Genomic DNA, 17,044 nt, shown 5'->3' with positions numbered 1-17,044 from the left:
TATATATATATATATATACACACACACACACACACACAAAAACAAAAAAAAAGATCCATAATTAAAAAATAAAAAATTGATCACCTCTGTTTTTTTTATAATATATATATATATATATATATATATATATATATATATATATATATAAAAACAGAGGAGATCAAATACCACCAAAAGAAAGCTCTATTTGTGTGAAGAAAAAAAAAGGGGACTCAATTTTATTTGTGTACAGCATCGCTCGACCGCGCAGTTGTCAGTTAAAGTAACGCGGTGCTGTATCGCAAAAAATGGCCTGGTCATTAAGGGGGGGGTAAATCCTTCCGGAGGACAATTGGGTAACTTGAAACAAATGCACAGTTTAAAAAAATAAAATTAAAAAATAAAATCGCTTCTTTGTAATGCGTAAGCACCATTCAAATAAATTTGCGTCGTGAAAATGCGCAAAGAGTCCAAAAAAAAAAAGCGTGAACGGGCATAAAACTGACGCGATTCCTGATAGCGAAACGCGCTTGTGGAGGCGGGGCTGCTAAGACCATAGAAAAGCTGGCAGGAGGAGAGCTCTCCTGTGATTGGTCAGAATATTGGACGCGTTCAGTACAGCATCGTACAGCATATAAGAGAATGGGCTCCGTCCACTGACTATATGAGAAGGCGGATCATCACAGAGGCTCCGCCCCTCTCGGAACACGTGCGCTCCATTTAAATCCCCCGTGCGCGCGCTCCCTCTTTGCGTTAGGGTCACGTGGCGCTGTGAGTGCGCGGCTCCGCCCGGTCACATGACCGTGTTGTCAGCCTATCGCCTGCCGCATGGAGCCGGGGTCAGAGGTGTGATTGGTCGGTGGTGAAGGTAATGAGGGGATCAGGGGTATAACACAGAGACAGTCTGTCCCCTCCCCCACCACACACATCCCAAGGTCACCTACCGGGATCACCCACCGTCGGATGTGTTATGGGGGGAGGGGGAATGATGAGCGGAGGGAAGAGAAGCTGTCATCTGATGAGCTTCCAACACCTGCAAAACACGCCCCCTCCCATCCCAGCATTCCTATTGGTCACAGTGTGAGAAGGAGGCGTGGCTATGTCTCTCTTTTCAAGGAGAAGTCCTTATGTTACTTCCTGTTATTGGGTGACAACGCCGGAGAGCCACCCGGAGACGTCTACAAGTGTTGTCACCCGATAACAGGAAGTAACAGAAGGGTGACAACGCCTTGTAGACGTCTCCGGGTGGCGCTCCTCCCAACTCTGTGATAACAAGATGCCCCGCCGCATTAGGGATGAGCTCCGGCGTGTTCACACACTCCACGTGCAGAGCCCGCCAGGAAGTCGGTGCTGCGCTAATCACAGGCAGTGAGACGTTTCCTGATCTCTGCAGCCGCACATCGGGGCTATGTCTCACTGCCTGTGATTAGCGCAGCGCCAACTTCCTGTCTTGCTCTGCACGTGGTCCATGCGAACACGCTGGAGCTCATCCTTACACCAGATCACACGGGAAAACCCATCAGAGCAACCTGATCCGTGCACATACATGCAGCCTCATCAGTGCACATTAATGCAAACTCACTAGCACAGCCTCATCAGTGCATATCAGCGCAGCCTCATCAGTGCAGCCTTACTAGCACAGCCTCATCAGTGCACATCAACGCAGCCTCACTAGTGCAGCCTCATCAGTGCACATCAACGCAGCCTCACTAGCACAGCCTCATCAGTGCACATTAATGCAGCCTCACTAGCACAGCCTCATCAGTGCATATCAGTGCAGCCTCACTAGCACAGCCTCATCAGTGCACAGTAATGCAGCCTCACTAGCACAGCCATATCAGTGCAGCCTCACTAGCACAGCCTCATCAGTGCACATTAATGCAGCCTCACTAGCACAGCCTCATCAGTGCATATCAGCGCAGCCTCACTAGCACAGCCTCATCAGTGCACATTAATGCAGGCTCATCAGTGCAGCCTCACTAACACAGCCTCATCAGTGCACATCAACACAGCCTCACTAGCACAGCCTCATCAGTGCACATCAGCGCAGCCTCACTAGCACAGCCTCATCAGTGCACATTAACGCAGCCTCACTAACACAGCCTCATCAGGGCAGCCTCACTAGCACAACCTCATCAGTGCACATTAACGCAGCCTCACTGGCAAAGCCTCATCAGTGCACATCAGCGCAGCCTAACTAGCACAGCCTCATCAGTGCACATTAATGCAAACTCACTAGCACAGCCTCATCAGTGCATATCAGCGCAGCCTCATCAGTGCAGCCTTACTAGCACAGCCTCATCAGTGCACATCAACGCAGCCTCACTAGCACAGCCTCATCAGTGCACATTAATGCAGCCTCACTAGCACAGCCTCATCAGTGCATATCAGTGCAGCCTCACTAGCACAGCCTCATCAGTGCACAGTAATGCAGCCTCACTAGCACAGCCATATCAGTGCAGCCTCACTAGCACAGCCTCATCAGTGCACATTAATGCAGCCTCACTAGCACAGCCTCATCAGTGCATATCAGCGCAGCCTCACTAGCACAGCCTCATCAGTGCACATTAACGCAGGCTCATCAGTGCAGCCTCACTAACACAGCCTCATCAGTGCACATCAACACAGCCTCACTAGCACAGCCTCATCAGTGCACATCAGCGCAGCCTCACTAGCACAGCCTCATCAGTGCACATTAACGCAGCCTCACTAACACAGCCTCATCAGGGCAGCCTCACTAGCACAGCCTCATCAGTGCACATTAACGCAGCCTCACTGGCAAAGCCTCATCAGTGCACATCAGCGCAGCCTAACTAGCACAGCCTCATCAGTGCACATTAATGCAGCCTCATCAGTGCAGCCTCACTAACACAGCCTCATCAGTGCAGCCTCACTAGCACAGCCTCATCAGTGCACATCAGTGCAGCCTCACTAACACAGCCTCATCAGTGCACATCAGTGCAGCCTCACTAGCACAGCCTCATCAGTGCACATCAGCGCAGTCTCATCAGTGCAGCCTCACTAGCACAGCCTCATCAGTGCACATTAACGCAGCCTCACTAGTGCAGCCTCATCAGTGCAGCCTCATCAGTGCACATCAGCGCAGCCTCACTAGCACAGCCTCATCAGTGCACATCAGAGCAGCCTCACTAGCACAGCCTCATCAGTGCACATTAATGCAGCCTCATCAGTGCAGTCTCACTAACACAGCCTCATCAGTGCACATCAGTGCAGCCTCACTAGCACAGCATCATCAGTGCACATTAACGCAGCCTCATCAGTGCACATCAGCGCAGCCTCATTAGTGCAGCCTCACTAGCACAGCCTCATCAGTGCACATTAACGCAGCCTCACTACCACAGCCTCATCAGTGCAGCCTCACTAGCACAGCCTCATCAGTGCACATTAACGCAGCCTCACTAGTGCAGCCTCATCAGTGCACATCAGCGCAGCCTCACTAGCACAGCCTCATCAGTGCACATTAACGCAGCCTCACCAGTGCACATCAGAGCAGCCTCACCGGTGAAGAAAGATTCCTTATTTGCAAAATTTGATAACAGGAAGAGGGTGAAGGTGTTGAAGTGGTTAAAATAGTATTTAAAAAAGTCAATGTTTTATTATACAGCACATTGTTATACAGTCCAGCTTTGCCTCTCCATTCATCCCTCGCACTGCCTGGGCCGATTTTGAGGGTTTTTTTGCACAAAAAAAAATCATTTTAGACCTGAAGATTACATAAAACCCCCAAACATGATATATTTTCTGAAAGCCGACACCCAGGAGCTGATTTGTGATGTCACATGATATGAGCACAACAGTATATCAAGTGACAAATGTCAGTTAAAAAATACACAACCATATCAGTGCAGCCTCACTAGCACAGCCTCATCAGTGCACATTAATGCAGCCTCACTAGCACAGCCTCATCAGTGCATATCAGCGCAGCCTCACTAGCACAGCCTCATCAGTGCACATTAACGCAGGCTCATCAGTGCAGCCTCACTAACACAGCCTCATCAGTGCACATCAACACAGCCTCACTAGCACAGCCTCATCAGTGCACATCAGCGCAGCCTCACTAGCACAGCCTCATCAGTGCACATTAACGCAGCCTCACTAACACAGCCTCATCAGGGCAGCCTCACTAGCACAGCCTCATCAGTGCACATTAACGCAGCCTCACTGGCAAAGCCTCATCAGTGCACATCAGCGCAGCCTAACTAGCACAGCCTCATCAGTGCACATTAATGCAGCCTCATCAGTGCAGCCTCACTAACACAGCCTCATCAGTGCAGCCTCACTAGCACAGCCTCATCAGTGCACATCAGTGCAGCCTCACTAACACAGCCTCATCAGTGCACATCAGTGCAGCCTCACTAGCACAGCCTCATCAGTGCACATCAGCGCAGTCTCATCAGTGCAGCCTCACTAGCACAGCCTCATCAGTGCACATTAACGCAGCCTCACTAGTGCAGCCTCATCAGTGCAGCCTCATCAGTGCACATCAGCGCAGCCTCACTAGCACAGCCTCATCAGTGCACATCAGAGCAGCCTCACTAGCACAGCCTCATCAGTGCACATTAATGCAGCCTCATCAGTGCAGTCTCACTAACACAGCCTCATCAGTGCACATCAGTGCAGCCTCACTAGCACAGCATCATCAGTGCACATTAACGCAGCCTCATCAGTGCACATCAGCGCAGCCTCATTAGTGCAGCCTCACTAGCACAGCCTCATCAGTGCACATTAACGCAGCCTCACTACCACAGCCTCATCAGTGCAGCCTCACTAGCACAGCCTCATCAGTGCACATTAACGCAGCCTCACTAGTGCAGCCTCATCAGTGCACATCAGCGCAGCCTCACTAGCACAGCCTCATCAGTGCACATTAACGCAGCCTCACCAGTGCACATCAGAGCAGCCTCACCGGTGAAGAAAGATTCCTTATTTGCAAAATTTGATAACAGGAAGAGGGTGAAGGTGTTGAAGTGGTTAAAATAGTATTTAAAAAAGTCAATGTTTTATTATACAGCACATTGTTATACAGTCCAGCTTTGCCTCTCCATTCATCCCTCGCACTGCCTGGGCCGATTTTGAGGGTTTTTTTGCACAAAAAAAAATCATTTTAGACCTGAAGATTACATAAAACCCCCAAACATGATATATTTTCTGAAAGCCGACACCCAGGAGCTGATTTGTGATGTCACATGATATGAGCACAACAGTATATCAAGTGACAAATGTCAGTTAAAAAATACACAAAAGTGAATTTTGTTGAACACAATAAATGACGCGATTGTTTGGTAAAATCTGCCCATGTGAATGAGAACGAGTACTTACCTTATCGCTGTCTTTTGCAGGCTCTGGGTGCTCGTCCTCCATTGTACCCGATGAGGTGTTAGTGATCCGGTTGCACAAGCCGGAGAAAGGCGTAAGGTCAGTATAACCGTTTATTCTTCATCCCCTAGAGCAGAGCTCTCCAAACTACCGTCCACATCTAGCCCACTACAAGGTCTTATCCGGCCCGCATTGTATCCTCAATGTGCACAGATTGGGGAGGCCATCTATGGTCTCCATTTTCAGACCCCCCCCCCCCCCCCCACCTTCCACAACTTACACAAGGACTCTGATGTAAGGAGGGGAATGGCCATGACAACTTGTTTACTGATGTGGTTTGTTTCTCCCTCCGGGCCGCCCTCCTGTTTAGTGCTAGTTCTGTTATTTCTTCCACGTTCCCTCGGTCAGTGTTACCCTGTTTCCCCAAAAATAAGACCTAGTGTGATTGTCGGTGATGGCTGCAATATAAGCCCTACCTCCCAAAAAAGCCCTAGTTAAAGTCCTTGTAGGTCTTATTTTCAGGGTAGGGCTAATATTGCAGCCATCACCCACAATCACGCTAGGTCTTATTTTTGGGGAAACAAGGTAGCTCTTTGCAGAGACCAAGCTTAACCACGTGCCTACTGGGCACTGTCACCCCCTTCCTGCCCAGGCCAATTTTCAGCTTCCAGCGCTGTCACACTTTGAATGACGATTGCGCGGTCGTGCTACGCTGTACCCAAATGACATTTTTATCATTTTTTCTAGACAGACAGAGCTTTCTTTTGGTGGTATTTAATCACCACTGGGGGGTTTTATTTTTTTGCTAAACAAATTAAAAAAGTTTCTTAGTTACTGTTATAAAATCTTGTAAAGAAGTAAGTTTTCTCCTTTACTGATGGCATTAATGATGGGCATTGATGAGTGGCACTGATAGGCAGCATTGATGAGGAGGTACTGGTGGGCACTGGTGAGCGGCACTGATGGGCACTGATAGGCGGCATTGATGAGGAGGTACTGATGGGCACTGATAGGCACTATTTATGAGGAGGTACTGATGGGTGCTGAAAGGTGGCACTGATAAGCAGCTTTTATGGGCACTGATAGGCGTCAATGATGGGCACTGATAGGCGGCATTGGTGAGGAGGTACCGATGGGTGCTGAAAGGTGGCACTGATAAGGAGCTTTTATGGGCACTGATAGGCATCAATGATGGGCACTGATAGTCGGCATTGATGAGGAGGTGCTGAAAGGTGGCACTGATAAGCAGCTTTTATGGGCACTGATAGGCGTCAATGATGGGCACTGATAGACGGCATTGATGAGGAGGTACTGATGGGTGCTGAAAGGTGGCACTGATAAGCAGCATTTATGGGCACTGATAGGCGTAAATGATGGGCACTGATAGGCGGCATTGATGAGGAGGTGCTGAAAGGTGGCACTGATAAGCAGCTTTTATGGGCACTGATAGGCGGCAATGATGGGCACTGATAGGCGGCATTGATGAGGAGGTACTGATGGGCACTATTCATGAGGAGGTACTGATGGGTGCTGAAAGGTGGCACTGATGAGCAGCTTTTATGGGCACTGATAGGTGTCAATGATGGGCACTGATAGGTGGCATTGATGAGGAGGTACTGATGGGTGCTGAAAGGTGGCACTATTGGGCAGCTCTCATTGGCTGACAGCTGATCACCTGGTAAGGGGCCGGGATCTCTGATCACAGTACGCGCCGCCTGCGCCCCGCAGGGTGAGCACAGGTGATGCATGCTCGGGGAGGACGTACATGGATGCCCTCCTGGCAATTTAGGCCCGCTCTGTAGCTGTCTTTCGGCTACGCTTTAAAACATTTTTTTTACAGGTTACATTCCTCCGGCCCGCAGCCGCACAGATCGAGAAATGTCTCACTGCCTGTGATTAGCCCTGTGCAGTGTCGGCTTCCTGGTGGGATCCCGAACACGCCCGAGCCCATCTCTAGTTACCTGTTTAGAGTTAGAGGAGGTCGTCTGGTGCTAGAATTATTGCTCTCGCTCTAACATTCGTGGCGATACCTCACGTGTGTGGCGCAAACTCCGGGGAGCGACCTATGTATGCATTCGCTTCTACGTGCAAACATGAGGGGACGGGGAGCTTTTTTTTTTTTTTAAAGTGTCTGTTTAATTTTTTTTTATCACTTTTAATCGTATTACAAGTAATGTAAACATCCCTTGTAATAGGAATAAGGCATGACAGGTCCTCTTTATGGAGACATCTGGGGTCAGTGAGAGCCCAGATATCTCCTCCATCCTGTATAGCATGAGATGAAAAAAACAAAAAAACATTGATATCTGCTTTCCAGGGAAAAAATATCTGGTGGTGTTTACATCTGCCATAGCTGGAAGTGGTGCCATGACGTCGCTTCCAACCTCCCAGGGTCATAGAGATGGCCGGGGACCATCCAGTCCACAGCCAGCTCTATGGTAATCCACTGCCAGGTCATTAACCTGGCTTCTTGATTGCACAGGAGAGCCCGCAAAGTCGATGGGGGGGGGGTAAAAGCAATCCAAAGGCTGAATAGCCCCTTTGATGGCTTTTACATTACAGGGAATTGCCCCGCTGAATACAAATATACCTAGCTGCACCCATCATCCAGATATCTCCACTTCAACCCAAGGACTTCATACGACCTCCTATGGGCGGGAAGTACAAGATTCAACTTCTGTGTCTTACCGAAGAGCAGGGCTGTCTTTAATATTGATTGGACCCTGGGCAAAACGTTTCTTGGGCCCCCCCCCCCCCCATGCAGTTTTGCTCTCCACCTGCTCTGAGACATACAATAAGTAGCAGCTAGACCCAAAATCAGTTTACAGAATCAGATCAGGCAGCTATTGCAATTGGTTGCCAGAGGTTACAGTGTATCATTACCGCTCACTGATTAGTTGCTAGAGGTTACAGCACGTGATTTCTGCTTGTTGATGTATTTACATATCTATGCAGCTATTTACATATGAATGCTGGTTATTCACATGTAAACACAGGGTGTGCAGGTGAGTCATCTGTACACAATAGGGCAGAGCTGGGCAGCATTAGTAGCAGCACTTCACACTGAGATATCGGGACACAGCAAGAGACAAGGACATTTATACTGGGATAGTTGGCAAGTATGAGGCAGCTGCTTTGGGCCCCACAACAATGACAGGGCCCAGGGCAGCTGTCCCTTTTGCCCTGCCTTAAAAACGGCCCCGCCGAAGAGTGAAGCTGACTGTGGATAGTGCCCAGTCGGCAGGTGACCATACTCTCCAGAGATCTAAGAAGGTGCCCTCAATGCATAAAGCGGCGTTTAAAAAAGGAAAGCTCAGGGATTATCTATAAAAATGAGCGAAAGTGAAAAGTTGGGTTGCTTCTAGGGTTGCACCGTTACTGGTATCGGTGCCGATACCGAGTATTTGCACAAGTATCGGTACTCGTGCAAATGCACCGATACTTTCAGGCTTGGCTCTTTGAGCTGTCAGTGGGTCTCCCCTGTTGACAGCTGAAGTGTCCGGTAATTGGAGCGGTCAAAAAAGAAATAAAAAAAAAAGCAGCCGGCAATGTTAACAACATTGCTCAGCCACTGAAACACAAAAATAAAAAGAAACATTGTTTCTTTTTGTATCCTTCTGTTTCTTCATCTGCAGGTCAAAGGGATGAACAAATGTTCCTCTGTTTTAACACCTTATTAACCCTTAATTTACTCTAATCTGCCTTAATTATCTCCCTATTCTCCTCCATTTAATTATTATTTTCTTGCTTTTTTTTTTTTCACGTCTATTTTATAAACAATGAATACTTTTATTAATTTTTTTTTTTCAGCTTTGTTAGTGAATATTTTTACACGTATATATTTTCACATTGAAAAAGCGCAAAAAAAAATAAATAAAAACAAATCTATTTAGTTTGTAAATAACTTTTCAATGCTTTGCTCCATTGCTGACAGCTGAAGTGAAAAAAAAAACAGTTGCGGTTGGTAATCGGTATCGGCGAGAACAAAAAAAAAAAAAAAGTATCGGTACTCGTAAAAAAAATTAAAAATAAAATGGTATCGGTGCATCCCTAGTTGTTTCTCGTAGCAACAAATCACATTATATTATTGTGTTTTTTTGCAAATTAGGAAATAACACCCGTATCCCGTACACCCGTAACACCCGTATCTGCGTTTTTACGGCGACGCCTTTTTGTCTGTTTTCTCGCCATTTTCCATACCAGCTATAAGGTTTTGCTTTAAATGAAGTGGGAGGAGAGCAAGGAAGCCTCGCCGTTGTGTTAGGTGTGATTTTCTGGTAGTCGCTGAGCTGTGCAGTCTGATAATTAATCAGCTCCTTGTTTATTTACTGCACTAAAATGGCAGGTGCTGCTATTTATTAATCAGAGGAAGACATAAACAAGGCCGGCTTCACCTCCGTAATTAATAGAGCGCGCTTCTTCCCTTTTGTGCGCTAATAAAGAGATGTGGAGACTGTTAGCGACTTTCATGTTTAACATGGCCGGTTAATGAGCGGCAAAGGATTCGTCATATTTATTCCACTTAGGGCTGTTTATTGTTATTGAACTCTCACCGGCTTAACGGCTCTCGCTTCCTTCTGCGTCCAATGTGTTTTCACGTTGCCTTTGGAAATGATCAATACAAGTGTATATTGATCTGCAACAAAAAAAAAAGGAGAAATGGAGGAAAACGTCATCACATCTTCTTTCATGTTGGACAAGATAATACTCCACCTCCTCCAACTTACCTATTCTATAAGACCCCTTTCACACTGGGGCGTTTTTCAGGTGCTTTAGTGTTAAAAAAAAAAGCGCCTGTAAAGCGCTTGAAAGAAGCCTCATCTGCAGTCCCAATTTGAAAGCCCAAGTGCTTTAAGAGTCCTTTCACAATGTCAGCGCCCGAAAAACGCTCGTAAAGCGCCGCTTAAACTAGCAGAGATTTTACCAGCGTTTTTCAAGTGCTATTGGGGGCGCTTTTAACCCCTGCTAGTGGCCAGATAAAGGGTTAAAAGCGCCCACAAAACGCTGCTGCCAAAAGCGCTTTTCAGGTGTTTTGCAGGCGCTTCCCATTGATTTCAATGGGAAAGGGCGCTTTAGGAGCAGTGCATTCACTGCTCCAAAAGCGCTGCAGAGAAGCTGCTTGCAGGACTTTTTTTGACGCCCTGCCAGTGCAGCGCCTCAGTGTGAAAGCACTCCGGCTTTTACATTGGGATTGCAGTTGCGGCTTCTTTCAGGCGCTTTACAGGCTCTTTTTTTTAAAGCTAAAGCACCTGAAAAACGCCCCAGTGTGAAAGGGAGCTCAGTGTGAAAGCACTCGGGCTTTTACATTGGGATTGCAGGTGAGGCTTCTTTCAGGAGCTTTTTTTTTAACGCTAAAGCGTCTGAAAAATGCCCCAGTGTGAAAGGGGTGTAAGCCCTTGTACACACGGTCAGACATTCCGACTACCAAATCCATCGGAGTAATTCCAACGGATTAATTCCGGAAGAGGTCCGGAAGTGATGTTGCATACACACGGTCGGACTAAGTTGTCGGAAAATCCGATTGTACAGAACGTGATGACGTAATTTCGTTACGACGGGACTACGTTCAGGCTAGTAGCCAACAGCTTTGGTCTAGGAATTTGATCTGAACATGCGTGGCACTTTGTCCGTCGGAGTAGGCTACACATGATCGGAGTATGTCCGATAGGAGCATTTTGGCGGAAAATTTTACCGGCAAGTTGGAAAATTTGGTCCGTCAGATATTCAGATGGAAACGGTCCGATGCAGACCACACACAGTCGGAATATCTGACAAAACGGTCCGATAGGACACATTCCGTCGGAATCTCTGACCGTGTGTGCAAGGGCTTACAGAGACGTGAGCAAGAAGGTCTGGGTGTAGGTATCTTTGGGGACTTTAGCAAAAAAAAAGATTCCTTCTCACCTCCATCCAGAAGAGTTGTTTCACCAAATTTGCCAAAATGGTGGGAATGCCACAAATACAGTGCCTTGAAATTGTCCACATTTTGTCATGTGACAACGAAAAATGTAAATGTATTTTATTGGGATTTTATGTGATAGACCAACACAAAGTGACACATAATTGTGAAGTGGAAGGATTTTTTTTACAAATATGTGAAAAGTGCGGGGGGGGGGGGGGGGGATTTGTATAGCGCCCCCCAGAGTCAATACTTTGCAGAACTTTTCTCTGCAATTACAGCTGCAAGTCTTTTTGGGGATGTTGGTGGGGGTGTGCATTTGTATTCAGCCCCCTTTCCTCTGATACCCCTAACTAAAACCTAGTGGAACCAATTTCCTTCAGAAGTCACCTAATTAGTAAATAGAGTCCACCTGTGTGTAATTTCATCTTGGTATAATTACAGCTTTTCTGTGAAGCCCTCAGAGGTTTGTTGGGGAACCTTAGTGAACAAACAGCATCGTGAAGGCCAAGGAACACACCAGACAGGTCAGGGATAAAGTTGTGGAGAAGTATAAAGCAGGGTTAGGTTATAAAAAAAATATCTCAAGCTTTGAACATCTCACAGAGCTCTGTCCAATCCATCATCTGAAAATGGAAAGAGTATGGCACAACTGCAAACCTACCAAGACATGGCCGTCCACCTAAACTGACCGGGCCGGGCAAGGGGAGCATTCATCAGAGAAGAGCCAAGAGGTCCATGGTAACTCTGGAGGAGCTGCAGAGATCCACAGCTCAGGTGGGAGAATCTGTCCACAGGACAACTATTAGTCGTCTCTCCACAAATCTGCCCTTTATGGAAGAGTGACAAGAAGAAAGACATTGGTGAAAGAAAGTCATAAGAAGTCCTGTTTGCAGTTTGTGGTAAACCATGTGGGGGACACAGCAAACATGGAAGAAGGTGATCTGGTCAGATGAGACTAAATTTTATTTTTTGAACTTGTTGGAAGTGAACAAGAAGTAACGTTATATATCTAAAGTTCTACACATCTGTTGGTACAAATGAACTCAGCTATATTGATGTTTGCCGTCCCACATGTTTAAAATGTGTAGAGGAATGTGGCAGAATCTGCATAGCAAAGGAGTTATCTTCAGCCCACCTGGTATGCACAAAGCTTCAAAGAGATTGATGACGAAGACGGCCCAGGGCACATCGACTGCAATACTGGCCACAGAAGCCAAGTATGGCAGGACAGTCAGTAATTTTAGGAGGGCTGTCATGTGAACACTGATTGGTCCAAAGCAAATGGGACTGGCAGTAGGGTGTGGTATGGCTGAGGTATGTTTAACAAAAAGGGTTGCAACAATGAGCTCGGTCTCTCACTTCCATCATGAGGCTTAGCTGCGAAGGTCTGATAAGTATGGCTTATATTGTACTTTGATTGTATGCTATGTATTATTGTAATTTATATTGATACCTTATGCACGCTTTCTTATTTCCTTTGGAAATAAATGAGATTTAATTGATCTTAGACCATGTATTGATTTCATAGCCAATGGTGATAGTATTGTGATATTAACGATAACATATGCTTGGCGTATTGATAGACTAGCTGAACTATAGGGACTAGACAAAGTAATGCATAACTGATAATAATAATAATAATAGATTGAATTGATCAGTTACTTCAGAACTAAAAGCAAAACGCTATGTGTGCGGGAAAACAACAATGCACATCACCCTGAACACACCATCCCAACTGTGAAACACGGTGGTGGCAGCATCATGTGGTGGGGATGCCTTTCTTTAACAGGGACAGGGAAGCTGGTCAGAGTTGATGGGGAGATGGATGGAGCCAAATACTAGACAATCTTAGAAGAAAACCTGGGGCAAGGGGAAGAGATGCCGCTCTAGGAAGGGTGTCTGGAAATGTAGCTCTCCTCAGAACAGGAACAGCAGGTGCTGGCTAAGCATAGGTAATTGGATGAAGGACAGGGATATGCAATTAGTGTTTCACACTTTCAAAAGTGCTTATTCATTAGCTATGAATAAGCACTTTTCAAGGTGTGAAATGTGTCAGCTCCTGTGATCATTTGTTTGCTGTGGCTTGTACTTTTTAGACTATTACCTCCTTTTTTTTTTTTTAATAAAGGCATTTGACTTTGAGTGCGGCTGTCCAGAATCTTCCCTTCATTCAATTAGAAGAAAATCTGTTAGAGTCTGCAAAAGACTTGAGACTGGGACGGAGGTTCACCTTCCAGCAGGACAACAACCCGAAACATCCAGCCAGAGCTACAATGGAATGGTTTAGATCAAAGCATATTCATGTGTTAGAATGGCCCAGTCACAGTCCAGACCTAAATCCCATTGAGAATCTGTGACAAGACTTTAAAATTGCTGATCACAGACGCTCTCCATCCGATCTGACAGAGCTTGAGATATTTTGCAAAGAAGAATGGACAAAATTTTCACTCTCTAGATGTGCAAAGCTGGTAGAGACATCCCCAAAAAGACTTGCAGCTGTAATTGCAGAGAAAGGGGGTTCTACAAAGTATTGACTCCGGGGGGCGCCATACAAATGTACCCCCCACACTTTTCACAGATTTATTTGTAAAAAAATATTGAAAACCATTTATCATTTTCCTTCCACTTCACAATTATGTACTACTTTGTGTTGGTCATAGATGCCCCCATTGATAACGTCATCTATGACGAAACGCGTCTGGGAAGGTACGCAGTGACGCCACCACACTCTACGAGGGGAGGACGGGACGCTTGTTTGTTTGTATGCCGGCCGGCGTGCTTTTGCTCTGTCTCAACGCTCGATAGAAAGCTGCTATTTGTAAGTGTGATTCTTTTATTCTAAATAAATTGTTTGACGATTTTACGCTATGGAAGCATTTCTTTTTCTTTAATACGGTGTTGCTGATGATATACCCATTGGAGCTCCAGAGATTGGGATTTGGCTATTTTTACACATTGAGGGTATCTGGACACAGGAGGCTTGATTGGAGTTCTAGTCTTTCTACTTCAATTTAAATATCCCCAAGGCTTTAATTATCTATTTATCTGGTAAGCGCATCACTTATCTGGTGACGGGCACAAGATTTTCCAAGAATTGTGTGTGATCACGGTGGTGATATGTGGAACGCCTGGATTTTCGGGGCATCTTAATGAACTTTTTATTATATTAATTTTCAGTTATGTTCACTTTATTGGATATAAGGTCCCCATTGTTCAGAGATTGGTGATACTTTCTCTGTGAACATTACATGTATGGTCATTCATTATTATTATTTATGTCATTTATCTTCTTATTATTTATCTAGCACTATTGGCGCTGCTCTTTTTTATTTTTTATACTGTATATGTTTGCCCACTGGAATAGGGGCTTTCAGTTATAGTCCTTCAAATTACTTATTCTCTTCTGTGATGGGATCTAAGGAGGATCCTGTGAGAAGAGTAAAGGTGATTCAGATTTGTCTCTCCCCAAATCCCTTTGGCAAAGAAGGCTTGAACCTCAAGGTTACCAGCCTGGTACTGGAGGATATCAGAGCTGGCCTCTTGACCAGGGTTTGGTTCTTATTCTGCTGTTGGCCAAGATAAAACCCCACCTCCTCCAACTTGCCTCGATTGCTTTCCTGTCCCTTAACAGGCACATGAGCAAGGATGTTTGGCTGTTCTAAGTTTTTTTGGGGACCTTTCTGTATAGGAAGAAAAAATGACTTCTCACTTTCGTCCAGAATGGTGGTTTAATCTGCCAAATGGTGGGAACATCACAAATATATCTGTTGGCCCACGGGAGTAGGAGCGTTTAGCTAGATATAGTCCTTCAAATGGGTTCTTCCCTTCTGTAAATATCTAAGCCCCTGTACACACGGTCGGAGATTTCGACAACCAAATCCGTCGGATTTTGTCCGTCGGATTTTGCGCGTCGGATCTTGTCCGAAACTGTTGCATACACACGGTCGGACTAAGTTGTCGAAAAATCCGATCATTCAGAACGTGATGACATAATTTCGTTACGATGGGACTACGTTCAGGCTAGTAGCCAATAGCTTTGATGTAGGAATTTGATCTGAGTATGCGTGGCACTTGGTCCGATCAAAATTCTCTACACATGATCGGAGTATGTCCGATCAAACCAGTTGGTCGAAAAATATTTCCAACATGTTGGAAAATTGGGTCCGACGGAGATTCGGACGGAATCAGTCCGATGCATACCACACACAGTCGGATTATCCAACGACACGGTCCGATAAGACGCATTCTGACGGATTCTCCGACCGTGTGTACAAGGCTTTAGAAGGATCCAGTGAGAAGGGCAAAGGTGATGCAGATTGTCTGATTACCGGCCTGGAACTGGAGGATATCAGAGTGGGCATCTTGACCAGGATCTTGTTTCTCATCCTACTGTCCACCAATTTTGGTCATAATAATACTCCACCTCCTCCAACTTGTCTTAAATGTTTTCCTGACCCTTAACAGGGACATTAGCAAGGATGTTTGGTTGTGCTAGGTTTTTGTTGGCACCTTTCTGCATAGCAATAAAAATCCTTCTCACTTCCATCCAGAAGGGTGGTTACATCTTTGAAATGGTGGGAATGTCACAGATATATCTGTTTGCCCACTGGCATTGGGGCCTTTAGCTAGATATAGTCCTTCAAATGAGATCTTCTCTTCTGTGAATATCTAAGGAGAATCCAGTGAGAAGGGTAAATTGTGATGCAAATTGTACTTTCCCATCACCCTTGGGCAAAGAATGTTTGGACCCCAATGTTATCAGCCTGGCATTGAAGGATATCGGAGTTGGAATCTTGACCAAGATCCTGTTTCTCATCCTGGAGTCCACTGTTTATCTCTTCCAGATTGGATATTGAGAAGCAATAGCTGTAACTCTTGGAAGATGAGAACGCCAGTGATCTTCTGGATCTCTCCCAGACTTCCTGCATTCCTTCAGACTTCAGTTGGATTGTCTGTGGGCAGACTCATTCTCCTTTTAAGCGTCTTGTCTAATCACTAGTACTATAAAACATCCTTTAGTTGGATGAGGGATTTTTTATGTTGGGATGTTGTGCCCAATGGGCACCATCTGCCCCAAATACAAATTTCAACATTAAATTTACCGTATTGCCAGAAATGTTTTAAAGGAAGTGCTTCCCTTGGACCAAGCACGCAAAGTGTACAATATGTTTTAGAAGAATATAAAGAAATTCTATATCTTACTACTTGGCTATGGTCCTAAACCAGGGGTGTCCAAATTTTCCAAAGGGCCAGTTTTTTGTACTTCAAACTTGATGGTGGCCAGACTGTAGCTAGTGGAAGTAGAAAATGTCCCAGTGTCTTTGGGAGTAAACAATTCCCCAGACATAGTGGTCAGTGGGTGGAGGAATAAAGCCCCAACTTTGTTGTCAATGGGAAGAATAGTGCCCCAAAAAGGCCACATCTGATCTGCCGGCCACAGTTTGGAGACCACTGTCCTAAACGATAAAATCCTTTTTGAGTCTTGTAACCCAACCTAATATTAAATATAATGCTGTCTTAGCCCTTGTACACACGGTCGGAGATTCCGACAACCAAATCCGTCGTAGTAATTCCGACGGATTAATTCCAGAAGAGGTCCGGAAGTGATGTTGCATACACACGGTCGGACTAAGTTGTCGGAAAATCTGATTGTACATAACGTGATGACGTTATTTCGTTACGACGGGACTACGTTCAGGCTAGTAGCCAATAGCTTTGGTCTAGGAATTTGATCTGAGCATGCGTGGCACTTTGTCCGTCAGAGTAGGCTACACATGATCGGAGTATGTCCGATAGGAGCATTTTGGTGGAAAATTTTACCGGCAA

General features: G+C 45.8%; 1 protein-coding gene across 5 annotated transcripts in view; it reads left to right on the top strand.

The window, feature by feature from the left end:
- Window positions 1-737: 737 nt before the first annotated feature.
- Window positions 738-17,044, top strand: part of CUNH15orf61 (chromosome unknown C15orf61 homolog) — a 34,488-nt gene continuing 18,181 nt past the window's right edge. For 2 of the 5 annotated variants that reach the window (XM_077469106.1, XM_077469104.1), the window contains exons 1-2: window positions 738-847; window positions 5,340-5,415. The gene's annotated coding sequence lies outside the window, so the exon portion shown is untranslated. Of the gene's footprint in view, window positions 848-5,339; window positions 5,416-13,878; window positions 14,037-17,044 lie in introns of all 5 variants that reach the window. The other 3 variants (XM_077469108.1, XM_077469105.1, XM_077469107.1) reach the window with 3 other exon arrangements.

This window comes from Lithobates pipiens, unplaced genomic scaffold, assembly GCF_037356315.1.
Source record: "Lithobates pipiens isolate NorthernLeopardFrog02 unplaced genomic scaffold, aLitPip1_a1.2 Scaffold_8, whole genome shotgun sequence".
Classification (NCBI taxonomy): Eukaryota; Metazoa; Chordata; class Amphibia; order Anura; family Ranidae; genus Lithobates; species Lithobates pipiens.
This window is presented reverse-complemented; position numbering and strand designations above follow the sequence as displayed.